Raw genomic sequence first — 17,833 nt, 5'->3', positions numbered from 1 at the left:
AACTACTGAGGGGAGAGAAAAACATTATCTTTCCACACAGAGCACAAAGCACAAACTAATGCACTTTCCCCTAGATCAATCACGCAAACTTATCAAAAAATGCAAATGCAAGATGCATGTATTTCTTTTCTTTTCCCTTAATGTTGATGTAGACAAAAGGAAACTGTCGTATAATTTTCGAATTCAATTTGAAGCGTAAACAAACAAGTTTTGTCTAAAATCAAAAGACGCCTTACAGGTACTTGTTTCGACACTAAAAATGTATGAATTCAAACCATAAAATGAAAAACAAACAAACTCAAACAGCCATGAACAGTAATAAAACTAGCTCTTAAGATCACGACGACACTTTTACAGTTCAAGATCTAAGAGGCCACAGCTATACTGGTTTGCTTTTCACAATGGGAAACTGTAACTGAAACAAGAAATACTGAAAGAACAATCACAGTTTCATCACACAACTGAGGCGGAATAATGTCAAGGAAAGTTGGTTTACAGCAAGTACAAATGACAAGCAATCAGCAGCAAAACAACAGTGAAAACAGGGCCAAGACTCGGTGGGAAACCTCAGGAAGACATAGCCTAACTGGTTCAGCGCAGGCTCTGGTCTGTCAAACTGACTTTCAGCGCAGTTCCCGAAGGGAGTACCTGTGCTGAAATGCAGACTGCCTTTGGACAGCCTGCACTGAGACACGAGAGTTGCGTTTACAAGGGTTTCCGGGTCATAAAAAGCTCAAAAATTCACTGTTTTTGCTGAAATAAAAAGCTATAGGTCAAGTACAGGCTAAGGGATGATCAAGAGGATGAAAAGCTATCACAAAGAGCACAAGAGTCCTTGTGGATCAGCTCTTCAAATCATAAACTTGCTCAGAAACTGAGCCAGAGCAGCTGCCCTCTACTTTGCAATTGAAGGACTCAATTGCAGTTCGATTTGGTGCTCTCCTTGTTTATGAGATGAATAGCAAGAAACACAATAAACCAACAAGATACTAGATCCCCAGCGGAGTCGCCAGTTTGTTGTGGGGAAAAGTATCCGACTCGGAATGACCCTATCCCTACTCTAAGGGTGATAGTTCCTTAGCAACAACTGAAAGTAAAGCTTTGATATTTTTCCTTTATGAAAGTACAGAGAAGGAAGAAAAGATTGACCAACCGATGTCTTTCGCTTTTGTCGATCCTGTCTTCTCTCTTTGCCTGTTGTTCCCAGCTCCTTGCTCCTTTTGCCGGCCCAGCTACACAAAGATCCTGCAAAAACAAGAGAGGGAAACTACAAGAAACATGTACTCATAACTGATGCATGGATTAGAATGGATCAAATATACAGATAAAAACAATACATCATTGCAATACAAGTATATAGGAGAACACCAAAAGCTTTATTGATAGAAGATAAAGGTTCTGAGAAGGTTACAACCATAAATGGCTCCAATCCAGCAACACCTCCCCAGCAGCAAGAAATCTCCTCTTCTCCTCTATAAAAGCAATCACCCAATAACTCTAACTGTAAACCAACAGCACTTCCTTACTTTGCACAAAATTCCAGCCTCCCTAGACCTCATAGAAGAGCTCTATATATAGGAGATTTGGAGAAAGGATGAGTCATCTTGAGGCTGGCTTCAAGCTGACTAGTGTCCTCTCCCACTTCAGTTATACTTCAGTTCTTGAGTCCACTTGGAGATCCTTGCTTCCACTTGGAGCTTAAGAACCTCTTACTCATCACTGGGCGAGTTCCCTTATCCAAGTGTCATTTTGGAAGCTTCCTGGGCATTGACACCTTGAGAAATGAGCCTGCCACTTGTCCAAACACGTTCAGCGCAGGTAGCTAGTGTTGGAGTTGACATTCAGCGCAGGTAGCTAGTGTAGCAGTTGACATTCAGTGCAGGTAGCCAATGTAGCAGTTGACATTCAGTGCAGGTAGCCAGTGTAGCAGTTGACATGATCCAGAATTGCCTTGTTTTTGAGCGTTTTCAGGTGGAGAACTGATTTGAAGTGCTGTGGTTTGCTGACCTTGTTCCTCTAGGGGTAAGAACAACATGTTTAGGGACTTTGGATCCCTTTGATTATGGACATTTCATGCTTCATGCTGTAAGGCACAAAAATGTCTATAACACTTGTCGATAGCCTTGTGCACCCATATATTTTCTTCTAGTTGTTTTCCTGTGACTATATCTTCCTCAATAGTTATACCACTTCGCGTAACTATATTAACGCTAGGCCCATATTCACATCGTTATGATCTCATCATATGGATGTTCTGAGTGGGATGTTGGTCCTTCTTCTCTTGCATATTTGCGATGAGTACGAGACAATCTTCTATAACGTGGTCAAATTGTCGACAATATTGACAAGAAGGGTGCGTCAAGTTCTGAAAATATAGCACAAAGTAGCCTCGTTCCATAGAATTGTAACAAATAATTTGTCCACGAGCTCTTCCAGCTCCTCCCCCTCGTCGTATTCCTTGTCCTTGGAATCCTCTACATGTTACATGTGCACCTTGATCCTGCTAAAGATGTGTCTTAGCTTGTACTCTATATGTTGGATTTTTGTCCATCAATAGCTCATAGCTTCAAAAATTACGCTCAACATGGCCTGAAGACTTACAAAAATTGCAAAATAGTTGTTAGGGAGTACGCAATTTTTTTTGCAACAAATGGCAATTGTTTGTCGAGTGTTTTCCTGTTATTTGGAAGATAGCACACCATGGCACTACACCATTACTTGATCCAATGGTATTTTCTAGCTTCACGAGGATATGTCCTCCCCCAATTAGATAGTTTTGATATACTAGGAAATGATCCTTGTCATGACCATGCACTTTGCACTTTAAGAACCATACTTCAACATGGTTCTCATTTTGGACCTCTTTCCCCTTTTTGAGATCCTGCAACTCCATATGCAGGCTAGCCAACTGCGACTGAAATCTGCTACACTCCTAGATTTGTATCTTGAATAGGTGAAGCCTCCAACTTCATAACAATTTCCAGTGCTTCAGCCTGTGATCCAACCTTCTGTTGTGACAATGGTAATCTCAAATGAGGTAACAATGAAGAAATATATCAATCCTCTGGTTTCTCATTCGAGATCTATAGATTAGCATGTTGTAGCAGACATTTCAAACTTCGATAAAAATCCCATGCAAACTCATTCACCTTCTACTTAATTTATTTAACCTCAATCACAGACTAGGCTTGAGACCCAGGCTTTCTAAATTCATTATTCAACACATCCTTTGTCTTTTAATGACTCAGCTAGATGAGTCGTACTATACTTAATATACCAACTCAGCGCCCTTTCTTGTAATGTTGTGACGAGCTGCGCTTTCTTAAAATAATCATCTATTATCTACTGTAACTTCCACGCAACATCTACTACAAACCAGAATTGATCAAGGTCTTCTATCCCCAGAACCTTGAATATAGGTATCTTCATAGTGTTTTCCATATTGAATAACAGAGCTGGGGGTGGAGGTGGATGACGAGCACCAGTTTGCAGCAAGAATGCTACAACTCTTGGGGCTACCAAATTTACTTTATCAACCCGAGGTTCATACAAACTTGGAGGTGATAGTGTTGTATACATAAGTAAATGTGATGGGTCCACTCTTTGTCACAGCTAAGCTAGTGATAGACCACTAAGGTTTCTCAAACCATAATTCTATTGATTTAGAATAATATTGATTACCAATGAGGAAAAAGGGAAATCTACACTAAAATAAATCTTGTTAACTGCAGTAAGGAAAAAGACTGAAATCAAATGCTTAAACAAACCATTCATCTAATCTAACTGCTAAGAGGATTTACATCAAAAGAATTCTAAATTATCATATGTGTAATCCTACTGTCCTATGTATGCAATTTAGAACATCAAACATGCTACTACTGTGCATGTAAATGAACAAAATAACTCTTTTTTTCCTTTTTGTCTTTTTTGTGTGAAATCTAACTTCTTTTGGTGATGTGGCAGGTGGATTAGGGATGATGGTGGATGCCCAGATGGCTTGGGAGGAAAGTAGGGGTCATTTTCTAGCTTCCTAGCATCCTTTTCCTAAATTGGGCCTTAAAATAGGCCACACCCTATAGGATGTCATAATGCTCCTACAAGATCCCTTGTATTCCTACAGGATATAGTTGAGAGCAAGCGGAGGTATTTGTAAGGTGATGTAAGGCTTAGGGAAGGTGGATGGTGGATGCGATGAAGCAAGGGAGTGCCTAGGACTCCTTCAGGACTCAAAAACAGAGTTTTGAGATGGTTGGATTTTCTCAACAAGAATGGAGAAGTATTCTTGTGGAATGATGAATTTGGTGAGGTATTTAGTGAAGGAAAGTTATAACCATGGATGGATGAGGTTAGGATGGGGTTGCTGACCATGGAATCTCTTTATACTGCTGAAACTCTTGCACTTCATCAATCATTCATATTTATCCATAAACCATGTAAATAAGAATCTTTTCAATTAACTAAGGAAAAAATAATTTCATGAACTAGTTGCCAATTTCATGCATGGGAAAACTTGCAGAATAATATGAAAACTTGATGAGATATAATGTAACATTGAAGATAGCAAAAATGAAAATTAAATCATGTTCTTGAAAAATAGTAAAATGCTAACCTAAGCAACAAAAAACCCTAAATTCCATGAGAAATCAGAATTCTGTCTTTTTGGGGCTGCATAGGAGTTCTTTCCTCAAACCATGGTCCCTGAAGTGAGGAGTGAGGTGAAATCCACCTACTAACATCTTTTTGATATTCCTTTATATTCCTAAGATAATGCTGAAGCAATGCACAAATGGAAGCAAATAATCAAACCACAACTACTTGTAATGAAATAATGCTAAAGACAATTCAACCATTAATCTATGAAATCAACTAAGCATACAAATACAAGAAGAGGAGCCTTTGCTGCTAGGGTTGGGCCCTAACCCAAGAGCTTCAACCCTCTAATTTAAATCAGTGTTGGATCAAGGAAATACCCATTCTCATTATCAAAACATAAAATTACATAACAATGTCTTCCACAAGTCTTGAACTCGGAAATGCCTAGTTTTTTTACAACAAAAATTCCAATCCTAATGAGGCTCTAGGCCTCCTTATTTATACAACTGAAGTCTCCAATGACTTCCTTAAATCTAAGGAGGCTTGGCTCCCAAACTCAAGATGAACTGGCTCTTTAACTGTCACTGACTCGGCTACCTTTTGATCTTCATGACTTGGCTTCTTGTAACTCTGAGCTAGTGTGATTTGATGGAGGAATATTTGAATGAGTGAAGAGTAAATGAGGATGATATATTTCCTACAACCTCTCTTCCTTGTATCTTTCAAGTTTCAGCGCTTAATTAGCCAAATTTTCTGTGATTTTCTCTCAAAAACCTGCAATCAGTGCACATTAGTCCACTAGGCATAATATCTCACTTTGACTCATCTCATTAAGCAAAATATGATCGAAATATGTAAGAAACTACGAGAAGATTTGATTTGAATAAGCTAGGAGGTGTATTAAGGTCCATATAGTTACCTAGTGATGAGGCTCATCATCATCCCCCTATTGAAAGTGTTGCTCATCATCTGAGCAACTCAATCTATATCCATGTCTTTCATTGCTCTAGTGGCCTCCCTGACATCCCATGCTTCTGCTATAGTTTCCTCTTCCTATGCATAGAATCCTGCCTTCCTCTCTATCTCCTCCCACTACTTTATTTCTTCCAGTTCCTTCCTTCATTCCAACATTCCTAAGAGCAGTGGTGGACTGAGTCTCAAGCCAATCCAATTGACTTTGAGCCTTTGGAGAGCTTTCTTGTACATGGGTGTTCTGCTCAGTGCCTCATTCTCTGAGGAGAATGGTACTTTCTGATTTTCAAGCTATAGGTAAAAGCGTTCCCTTTCCTTTGGAAATATTGCATGTTGTCATCCCCTAACAAACTAAACATGTCCACAAATTGCGATATTTCTTTCTCTTGGCCAACAAGGTACCTTGGTGCAAGTTGAAGGTCATTTGCAATCAATTTATGGGTGTTGATGTTGGGCATGGAATCTCCCAACAACAGGCTTTTGGGGCTTAAAGCCCAAACTTTGGTCAAATATGTTGTAAAACTCCGTGAATTCGGGCGCAGAGCGCGAAGTGTACAGTTGAATCACAGGGTTGTCTGCCCTAAACATTGTATTGTAAATTAGTGTAAAGTTGGCCTACAGACCATGGGATTGTATAAATAGAGTGAGGCTCTAAGTTGTAAATGAAGTTAAGAAAAGATGAATAGATGAATAGCGAAGGAATGGTTCGAGCTTAGAGTAGAGTTATAAGTGTTCTGGGTTGTAGTAGTTGTTACACTAAAAAATGTCACCTTGACTACTTACAGTTAGTATGGCTCAAATCAACAGTCATGCTACCCTCTTAGGCAAGTCTCGTGCCTCTGTTATCCATCTCAAACTCAAAGAAGAGAGAAAGTCTTGTAAAAACTATGTTTATCTCTGGGGTCGCAGGTTCTCTCTAGCCTTACCTGCGGGGACGCTGATCATGTTCACAAAATCTGCGTCCATGGACGCTCTGTATGTTAAGGGACAGGTGCGTCCCTCTGTAAAAGGCAAAATGCGCGAGTTTTATCTTGAAAAAGTTACTTGTGGTTACTTCTAGAACATTCTAGAGGTCGGTTTGATGAAATGGATGCGCCTCCAGTTGGTTCATGCATCTCTATTAAGGGGGAACTTATCCCATCAATAAGGGAGCTATCCCACCCATAGAGGGGGATGATCCCATTGATAGTGGACCTGAATAACCTCTTTACAGCACTATAAATAAAGGCATTGAGCCAGAAGGAGAAGAGGTTGGAGCTATACATTTTCTTTGGGTAAATGCTGCAGGATTTAGGTCTTCCATTAGAGCCTTTGTGAGGAGAGATTGTCTTCACTTGATTCTACTTGGGAGAGGGTGAGCTTTGTCAAAGTAGAGGAAAACCCTTGATGGACCCTGGGAGGAACTTGCACAACACCAAGGCCAGGTTGTAAGAGTTTCTTTGTTTCGTTATTAATACAAACTGGTTTATTTTTCTCAATAGCTTGTGTTAATGAGTTATTTCATGTGTTCCTTGGTCTGCATGTTGAATATATGTTTTATTATATGAAATGCAAGTGCTTGGTAATTGTTTGATTGTTTGTGGTTGCAGGAATTGACTTGAAGGAGGAGCTCATCCGGATCGTCAAGAACGGACTTCAACAACAGCGTTTTGGAATAAGGTAAGCCTAAACACTTGTAGTTTTCATGTTGTAAAAGGTGTATTTAGAGAAAGATCACTCCATTTTGTCTTGTTTGTCATTAGAATGTCTTAGACTTCTAGGAAGGTCAGTCGTGTCCGCACCCTTGACAGATTCCGTGTGACAAATTGGCGACTCCGCTGGGGAATCCATTAATGAGAGAGTCTTTTCCTTTATATGAACTTTGCTTTGAGAAAATCATTTTTATTTTCTGGTTTTTGACTGTGAGAATTAGTATTTGGGTGGCTTAGCTTTAGATTTAGTTAGATTTGGTTTTTCTTCATTTTTCCAGACGGACGCACCCTCTTAGTACTGCACAGTGCGTCTTTGGACGCGCTGTTGCCGTCTGCACAGAGCGGGGCCGCACCTGTGACAACGGGTTGCCTGCGTCTTCCTGTAAAACTTAAGAAAATTCCATTTTTGCTTTAATTTGCTTTTAGATTTTGTTTTTCCTTAGTGTTTTCTGCCCAGATCCTTTAGTACCCTGTCAAGAATTTTCACCTGAACTAGTTTTGTGAGCTTTGAGTGTTTTAGTGGTTTTCAACGAAGTTTAGACCTAGGGTTTGATTTTTGGGAAGGCTTTGTAGTGACTTTGATAGTAGAAAGTTGTCCAGCCTTAGATCTCTCTGGTTAGTCAACCTTCTTAGAAGTCGGGCCTGTCGTAAAGTCTCCTTTTGTGAGCAACTTGCCATTTGAGTTGTTTTGGGTCAAATTTCGAATTACTTGTTTATAAAGTATTGATTTCCATTTTACAAAAAGAACAAAAAGATTAGAGTTTTGTTTTGGCTAGTTTTTGATTCTGCAATAAGCTAGTCCTTGATTTGATTGTGATCAAGTAAAACACCTTAGAAATAATCATTGTTAGTTTTGGCCTCGTTAAGATTGCTTAGAGTAAATTTACCTTTAGTTTGCTTATGAGTGCATTTTCATAGATTTTAAGAGTTGTTAAGATTGATTTTTTGGTTACATTAGATTTACTTGTTTTATTAAAAGAAAAATACAAAAACATCTTCTTAAAAAGTCTTGTTTCAAGTAGCTTTTTGTTTTCGAAAGAAGAAAAGAGTTTTTTCGTGCATGTAAAGAGAGGTTATGTTTTTATGATTGGAAAAGAAAAACGAATTGTTTCTTTGATTGTCTTCAATTAAGAAGTTGCTTTTATAAAGATTGCATTCTCTCAACTTTTTAGTTAAGCAATTCATCGAAAAAGTAAAGTAGTGGATAAATCATTCTAGGTGCATTTTGTAGTGGTTTCGAGTCGAGTCAACACACCACTAGTTTCACTTCCATCACCTTTTGACTTAAGAAACAACCTTAAAAGTAACGCTTAAATTAAAATCAATCTAGTAATCTTTATTTTTCTAGGGCTCTGAAGCACCAACATAGCTTAGGCTAGGGTCTTGGAGTAGGTGAGTACTTAACTCTCCAAGACTACAAAACCAAACAGATAGTCTATCTTGAGTAGAACAAATCCAATTGTTTCAGTTACATTCTGGGAAAGCTCCTCTTAAAGGAGAACACGAGCTCGTGTCCGAACCAGTGAGGGGATCATTCCTCCCTCGTTGGGAACGACGCCAGGCAGTACGTATTACAAACGGTAAACCTCGGATTAACCATTGTCGAGGAGCCAGGGGTCACTTATCGGTAAACCTTGGATTGTTGTCAAGGAGCCGGTAAGGGGATTGGAGCTTGCTACTCTGCCCTTGCGTGCTGTCGGAGTTTAGACTGTTCCCCCAGGTGTAATTGTTGTGATTGGTAACCTTAGTGGCCATAATATCTAGGATTCTACCCAAGGTGACGGTGGAGGGAAGGTCCCACTGTACCTGGAGCAGACGTCGGTTATACTCACTTGGATTTTCTGGGGGGTTCGCTTCACTTCGAGACGGTTAAAGTGGAGGAACTTGGTCCAGTCTATTCATTAAGCAGGTTGCCGGGGTAACTGTTCCACCCACTATTTCTGTACTGAATCCTGCGAGGTTGGGCCTAATCACCAACTAGCGTTTTTGGTCCGGAAGACTACTGTTTGTGTGTGGTTTGACGCTCTAGATTATTTAGGCGTGTGCTTCAAATTTGATTGGTTCTTTAGAAGACTTTAGGTGGTTTGATTTGAAATTTTTTACTTTGTTTTCGTGTGTTGTAGTTAAAATCTTTAATTGTGGCGGAATTACCGAGAAGGTCCCGTCGAATTGCGGGCCAGTCTCCTGAAGTTGTTTCTGTGGCCGAATTGTTGAGAAGATCCCGTAGACTTAGGGGATCCCCTCCTCGAGACGACCCAGGTAATTTAGAAGGGTTAAAGGTCCTTGTAACTCCTCCTAGTGGCAGTAGAGTAGGATCACCTGAAGAAGGAGAATCTTCCTTGGTAGTCCATCCAGATTACCAAAGTTTAGAAACAGGTTACAATCCCGAAGCTGTTACAGTTTCCGAGCTTGCTGGTAGTTTTTCATCTGCCAGTGAAACAGGCGAAGAACCTGAAATTTCAGAACCTGTTACTCCAACTCCTAGTGTTCCTGATTCACCAAGAATAGAAAGAATTATCACCGAAAATCTTCCTGTTGGATTAATTGCTATAGAAGAACTTGTTCCAGAGGAAGAAATAGGCGTTTCTGATTCTGAAGATCTAATTACCCTTGATCTAAGGGAGCGTGAATCCATCTTTTACAGTCCTCCTAGAAGTGAATCTTGGTACCTTGCATTAACCAATTTTTTAGACAACTCAGTAGGTTTTTCTACACCTCGTACTCCGGTTCCACCTAGAGGAATTCATTCTCCTGTAAATATGTCTGGTCAGTCATCTGTGTTTTCACAAAGTCCTGAATCATTTTTACATGGCGGTCCTTCTGTTCCTACTGGGTATCAATCACTTTCTGGTACCTTTGCGGGAGCATCTCCTCAACCTGTTGATCATGGGTTATTAGTTGGAAACAGTGGTAATGTACCATTGAGTATAGGTGAAGTTTATATGATGTCAGGTTCAACTCCCATTAACCAACCTCAAGGTGGCCAATTACCGCCTGGGGGGCAACCTTCGTTAATGCCTGGGGGGCAACCTCAAGGTACTTCATTCGTGACTGGGGGGCAACCTCAAGGGTATCAACCCCAAGGGTATCAACCCCAGCCTCAATATGTACCCCAAAGTCAACCTCAGTATCAGTATCAACCTCAAGGATGGCAACCTCAAGGATGGCAACCCCAAGGGTATCAACCCCAAGGGTATCAACCTCAAGGATACCAACCTCAAGGTCAAGGTCAACCCCAGTATTCGTATTTACCTCAAGGTTATCAACCTACGGGTCAATACCCTGGTCAAGGTTATCAACCACCTCAAGGGCAATCATATGGGACTGCACCTTACAGTTATCAACCCTATCCTCAATACGGCTATGGATCTCAGTATCCTCAACCTGTTACGAGTCAATACCCTGGAATGTTAACATGGGATCCGTCACAGGGTCAACAGATGTCGCAACCAAGTATACAGTCGGTACCTCAAGCAGGACAACCTGCAGTTCCTGGTCCACCCCAGCAACCGCAACCTGTCCAGTCAAGTGTTCAGACCCCTGTAACTTCTGTAGTTACTCAGCCGCCAATTGCACCTAGTACTCCACCTCACACGGCTGCAGCAACTACCGCTTCATCTACCATGCTTACTTCTGGAGTATCGGCAGCTCCGGTTTCTACTGTCCCTGTAACCACTCCTCAGACATCTGTACCGTTGTCTGGACCCACGGTTCAAACCACAGTCCAGATGCCTGCAGGCCAACCTGGTACAAGTACGGTTGTTACTACTCAACCTCAATTTGTTCAACCTCCGTACCAGGGACAGTATCAACCTGGGCAAGCTGCCCAACAACCGGTTTACCAGTATCAACCGTATCCTGGGTACACTTATCAACCACCTCAGCAACCCCAGTACGGTCCGGTTAATCCTGGTTTTCCAGGAGGATATAATATCCCCAATGCGACTCCTGTTCCTAGTTATCCTGGATATCCTCCTCCTGGGGCTGGTATTGTGACTCAGAGTTTTAGAGATCCTAACCGGCAGTTACCATTTATTGCAACTTTAGATTTACCCGACTTGACGCGCCTAACGAACGATCCAATTCAATATCTTCCGTTCTGGCCGCCAATGCCAAATAAGTTGCCCAGCGATATACCCAAGTTCGAAGGTAAGTCTGGAGAGGATCCGTCTAATCACGTGATGACTTACCACCTCTGGTGTGCATCAAATTCCATCTCAGATGATTCCATCCGCTTACGTCTTTTCCAGCGTACACTCATTGGTCTCGCAGCCAAGTGGTACATTGAGTTACCACGGGCCTCTTTTTACAACTTTAGCCAGTTAGCTACCTCGTTCTTAACTCATTTTCAGTTACCAGTCAGATACGATAATGGTACAGAATTATTAACTTCGCTAAAACAATCGACATCCACGTACATTTCTGATCACATCCATGAGTGGAGACGTCGAAGAAGATTAGTGAAAGTTTTTATCCCGGACCAAATCTTAGCTGAATGGTTTGTCAAATCATTATTACCAAGAATTACTGAAGATGTAGCTAAGGCCGGAGTAGTTACTGAGGAGCAAGTCATTGCTCAGGCACAATACCTTGACTTAGTTTACACTCAGTCGGGTACGTTACACGAGAAAATTCCGGATCTTCCAAAGTCAAACCAAATCGCTGCTGCTCCTTCGGGATCTCATGCCGCTGATGGTATGATCGGTATCGTGACTACGAAGAGTAAGAAGAAGTCTTCCAAGGCCTCCAATACTCCAATTATCACTTTGCCTGATTCTCCGACAGGAGAGTCTTCTCCTCCTGAACTTACCGCCGACATTCACGCTGTAGAGTCATCTACGGCCAAATCCAAAAACGGTGGAAAGAAGAAAGGAAAGAAGAAGGCTAAAGCAGACAAGGCTCCAAAGGAGAAAACGGAAAAGTCGGAAACCAATGACGAAAAACGCAAACCTCGATATCCTTGTCTTATTTGTGAAGAAGATCATTTTACGAGAGACTGCCCTCATCGGGCCGAGGTAGTGAAAATAGTCAAAGGTTCTCCCACTCCTGCTGTGTTAAAAAATCCATTTCCAGAGCAGGAGAATAAGATGATAGGTTCTTCTTCGAATGCCAGTGAAGAACCCATTTTGATGATGTCTCATGTCAGGATTGCGACTCGATCGCAAGATTATGGTAGTAAGGCTCCTGTTGATGGTAAGGAAGCAGAATCTTCTCACTCTAACCCATCAACCTCAGCTCCTGGTTCCGATCCACTACAGATCGAAAAACCTAACCCAGACTTAGTGATTAAGCCGCCCGCCAAGGGTGTACTTCGAAGGTCTGCTTTCAATCCACATGCGAGAGCAGCCCAGAATTACAACATTGTTGAAGACTTAGCTGTTTCACCTTCAGCAATGTCGGCACTCGAAGTGCTGCAATCATGTCCAGCGCAACGAAAATTGCTTTTGTCGGCTATTGGAGCTGTCGATGTTCAGGACCCGAACCTAATGATCTTTGATCTAGAAAGTAGTACACCACGTCTCCCCCATCAAATGGCTTTCCAAATTCCAGTGATAGTCAAAAACAGGCCTATTCATCGGACTGTGATTGATGAGGGAGCTTCTACGTGTATTATGTCGATTCAATGTTGGAGATCGCTTGGTTCTCCTTCGTTGAACCAATCCCCCACCATCCTTAAGGCCTTTGATGGCCGTGGGTTCCGTCCGTTTGGTATTCTACAAGAATTGCCTATAGGGGTCGAAGGTAAAACCGTTAGTCTGGATGTGGAAGTGGTTGATGCCCCTCTAGACTACAACCTTCTTTTGGGTCGAAGTTGGTCATATGCTATGACAGCGGTCGTTTCATCGGTCTTCAGAGTCATTAAGTTTCCACATAACGGTAAGATCGTGACTATTGATCAGCTGACATACTTTTCATCCGACCCAACCTCTTTAGAAACTATCCAGCATGTTGGTAAAACGACAATCCCTTATAGGGACATTGGTGTAGGTTTAGTTAAGGATTCCGGTTTACTGGGAACTTTTCCTCTCCCTCCACTCAATGCAGACCCTTCGTTCGCAACAATTCATATGATCACGTCAGAAAACATTATTTATGATGATCCTTGGTATGTTCCCTCTGACTCTGAGCTAGACTCACTCGGTGATGTTATGCCGTTGAGTCCGTATGAGATTGCTTATGAAGCTCTTATGTCTTTTACCGACTTTCATTCAACCGACCAAATGAATGTGGTCAGTGAAGAGTCACTTTTCACCTCACCCTTAGAACGGATAACGTTTCCCGAAGAAGTGTCATCTGACGAACAACTTCGCGAAATCCTAAGTGTAGATGATCTACCATGGGAAGATCTCCATCACAGATCTTCGTTTTTACCTAAGGATGATGCATTTGAAAATGATTTTTCATCTATCTTTACCGCTGAATATGTCAAAGACGCTCAGGATCCAACGAAACATTCTGATTCAGAGCTGAATTTAGGGAATATTTCTCGTACTATTCCCATTGATATTTCAGTGAAGCCCGGAATCGAGGAGAACATTCATATAGGTGCCGCATGTACTGAAAAGAAATCCAAACTTACAAGGCCCTATTCCAAGAATTCCGCGACGTGTTTGCCTGGTCTTACGAGGAAATGCCGGGAATTGATCCTGCCATTGTTGTTCATGAAATCAAAACCTACCCGGATGCTAAACCCATTCGGCAACGGTTGCGTCAGATTCACCCTCGAAAAGCGGCTGCGATTAAAGCAGAAGTCGAAAAGCTGTTGAAAGCAGGTTTCATTTATCCGATCCCGTTAACGGATTGGGTATCGAATATTGTTCCCGTCAATAAAAAACAAGGAACAATAAGAATCTGTATCGACTATAGGGATATCAATCGAGCTTGTCCAAAAGACAACTATCCTACGCCTTATATCGATCAAATTATTGATGATTGTGCCGGAAGTGAGATGTTTTCCTTCATGGATGGTTTCTCAGGCTATAATCAAATCAATATTCTACCTGCCGATCAACCAAAAACGGCATTCATTTGTCCATGGGGGACATTTGCTTATTGCAAATTACCTTTTGGACTTAAGAATGCCGGGGCCACTTTTCAACGGGCGATGTCTTATGCATTTCATGACATCAAGCACATTGTGCAACCCTATCTCGATGATTTGCCTGCTCATTCTTTACAACGAGCTGATCACCTTGTCCACCTACGAGCAATCTTTATGAGGTGTAGGCATTATCGAATTCGGTTGAATCCCCACAAGTGTGTTTTCTGTATAGAAACAGGTCGATTGCTGGGATTTGTTGTTTCAAAAGCCGGCATTCGCGTCGATCCCTCGAAAGTCGAGGCTATCATCAAATTGCCTCCTCCTTCGAGTTTGCGCCAACTCCAAAGTTTGCAAGGGAAAGCGAACTTTTTACGCCGATTCATCCCAAACTACGCCGAGGTCACTAAAGGTTTTACACGGTTGTTGAAACAGAACGCACAATTCTTTTGGGACGAGATTGCCCAACAATCTTTTGATGCACTAAAACACGCGTTGACCCATGCACCGTTATTGCATCCTCCCAACTACAACCAGGACTACTTCTTATACCTCGCAGCTTCGCATTCCACCATTGGAATGGTGTTAGTTCAAGAAGATGAATTCAAAGCAGAGCATGTGATATATTATCTTAGTAGAACCTTAAATCCCACTGAGTTAAAATATTCGCATGTGGAGAAATTGGCCCTGGCAGCCGTTCAAGCTGTCCAGCGTTTTCGTCACTACATTCTTCTCCGCAAGACTACAGTTATTTCGGATTGCAACCCTATGATTTATATTTTGACAAAACAACTGCTAGGGGGCAAGTACTCTAAATGGATTGTTATCCTGCAAGAGTTCGACTTGGAGTTCGAGAAGTCCAAGTCTAAGAAATCTTTAGTTTTTGCGGAATTGATGTGTGATTTCCCGAGTGCTGACACAGAGACTGTGGCAGAGGAGTCCATTGTGGACGAATCTTTGTTTCTTATTAGCACTTTAGATCCGTGGTATGGGGATATAATCATCTATCTCCAAACCCAAACCTTTCGGCCTGAAGCTTCCAAGGAAGACCGTCGAAAAATTCGGTTTCGATCCCAGCAATACAGAATTATTGGAGATACACTTTATCGCCGGGGGGCAGACTTAGTTTTTCGACGTTGTTTAACTCACGAAGAGGCTGAGAGAGTTTTGAATGATTGTCACTCTGGAGCATGTGGCGGTCATATGTCTGGGTATGCCACAGCTCAGAAGGTGTTGCGCGCTGGCTATTTCTGGCCGTCTATGTTTAAAGATTGTATCCTTGCTGTCAGAACATGCCACAACTGTCAAGTGTTTGATCGAAAGATGCGCGCTCCACCTGCTCCTCTCCACCCTATAATTGCCGCTGGTCCATTCGCCAAATGGGGCATTGACTTTATTACTTGTAACCCTCACTCGGCCGGGGGGCATGCGTATATCATCCTCGCGGTTGATTATTTTACAAAATGGGCCGAGGCGATGCCTACATTCGACGCAAGCGGCAAGACAGCTGCAGTTTTCGTATTCAATCATATCATAACTAGGTTTGGTGTCCCACAAGCAATCATTACTGACCATGGGAGCCATTTTCGAAACGTCATGATGACTGAGCTTACAAGCCAGCTTGGTTTGCGCCACGATAGCTCTACTCATTATCCGCAAGCCAACGGTTTGGTTGAGTCAATCAACAAAGTTCTAGTCATCATGATTCGACGGATCATTGGTATCCATCGAACGAATTGGCATAACATGTTATTTTCGGCGCTATGGGCATATCGAACTTCAGTGAAAAATTCAACAGGTTTCACCCCTTTCCAGCTAGTTTATGGCTTAGAAGCTGTGTTACCTATTGAATGCGAAATCCCATCACTTCAAATGGCTGTCGAATTACTTCCAGCTACTTCCGAAGAGGAGAAACGGTTATTATACTTGGCTAAATTAGATGAGACTCGACGTGACGCTACTTTAGCTATCGAGACTCACGCGAAACGAATGAAAGCTCAGTACGATAAAAATGTAACCCCTCGAAGTTTTTCGGAAGGAGACCTAGTACTATTATATGATCAAGCTAACGATAAGCTAGGTGCCGGAAAATTCGTTCCCATGTGGCATGGGCCCTACATTGTAAAGCGAAAGCTAGCAAAAGGGGCTTATGAGTTAGTTGATTTTGATGGGGACTCTTTGGGTAAACCCAGAAATGGACTTTACCTAAAGAGGTATTATGCTTAAAATGATGGGTATGGAGAAATTTTTAGATAGGTTAGATTTTCTTTCTAGCTAGCAAGTGTGTTAGTTTAGTCAGTGTGCTTAGCTTAGCAAGTGTGGTTTTTCGTCATTATTCTGGCTTATCTTGGTTTTACTCTTGATATTGTAGATGTCGACGCCTCTCCAAACATACATTGGATTTGCTGATGGTGCTTGTCGTAGTACACGGAATATCTCTTCCGCAGCTTGGGTTATCTATTCGCCCTCTGACGAGTTAGTTTCTATGCATGGGGTAAGCCTCGGTCAAACAACGAATAACATTGCAGAATACAGTGCAGTGGTTGAATTATTATCCGAATCTATTTCATTTGGAATTCGACGTTTGATAGTGAGGTTAGATTCTGAACTTGTTGTATTACAGCTTAATAGAGTTTATGCCATTAGAAATCCTGTGTTATTAAGGTTGTTTTTGAGAGTGCGTCTCTTGGAACGTGAATTTGATTACATTGAATATCAACATATTCCAAGGTCTTTGAATACATTAGCAGATGCAATTGCTTCTCGAATGTTGGACAGACATTTACGATAATCATGCAAGTAAATTTAAAAACATTTCATCACATATGTTAAACAAGATAAGCCGGTAATAGTGATATATATAGATAGAAGTGTGTCAAAAAATATATACATCGTCTTCGATCATAGGTTTAAAACACCTTATGATCGGCAAAATGATAGTACAAAAAGTCAAAAATGTCACATGTGACTACAAAAGTGACTAGTCAATCACTGGTGGTGCTCTCTGTACGACACCACTGCGCGGGCTACCTTACGCAAAAATCTCCTAAACGGTCCAGGGACCGCGACTACGAAGCGCTGAAGCCTGATAGGAATGTCGTCCATAGTAGTCTCAGGTATATCTGCCGTGAGACGCTCTAGATCATGCTCCAACTCAGCTAGTACTTCTGCTGTCGCATCCTGTGGGGCCGGTACCGGTGCAGCTGGATGTAGTCTATCATAAGGCCGGAGGTTGGCTGGACGCTGTGGACCAACATCTGCATTTTGAAAGATTTACTATTAGTTTTGAGACGATATATATAAAAAATACAAAAAATACATAACTAGAAAACTTGTGAAAATAAAAAGTACCTCTGTCGTCCCATTGTTCTCCCTGTGGAAGAACCATGTCCGGATCACCTCTGAAATCCATTCCGGCATACGGAAAGTCCTGTATCACAAAAAGCTGGCCCTCTAACCAGTCAAAATAACTATCTGAGAATCGAACTACTGTCGCGCCCTCGTCAGGATGCCGGGCCATCACCGCAACCCATCGTAT

Source organism: Pinus tabuliformis, chromosome X (genome assembly GCF_031772625.1).
Source record: "Pinus tabuliformis cultivar Carrire ecotype Pingquan chromosome X, CPIR1, whole genome shotgun sequence".
Taxonomy (NCBI): Eukaryota; Viridiplantae; Streptophyta; class Pinopsida; order Pinales; family Pinaceae; genus Pinus; species Pinus tabuliformis.
Note: the sequence above shows the minus strand (reverse complement) of the source record.